We start from the raw sequence: 314 nt of genomic DNA on the forward strand, positions 1-314 counted from the left end.
AAAGAAAGAAAGAAAGAAAGAAAGAAAGAAAGAAAGAAAAAGAAAGAAAGAAAGAAAGAAAGAAAGAAAGAAAGAAAGTGAGTGAGTGTTGGGAGAATCGGGATACTTGTTGGAAGCCGTGCCAAACCGAGCCCCAGCGTCTGGCACATTCGTGTTCCTCCGTGATTTCGGGCGTCGTGAGGCCTCGGCAGGTGCAGGGAGGGCACTGCAGCCTCAGCGCGGACATCAGGCGGTTGTGGCACCGCCAGCCTCCGTGTTGTCAGGGATTGGGGAAGAGCGGCGGCACCGCGGGGAGGCTCAGTGGTGATCCGGTC

Source organism: Ursus maritimus, unplaced genomic scaffold, assembly GCF_017311325.1.
Source record: "Ursus maritimus isolate PB19 unplaced genomic scaffold, ASM1731132v1 scaffold_28, whole genome shotgun sequence".
NCBI classification, from domain to species: domain Eukaryota; kingdom Metazoa; phylum Chordata; class Mammalia; order Carnivora; family Ursidae; genus Ursus; species Ursus maritimus.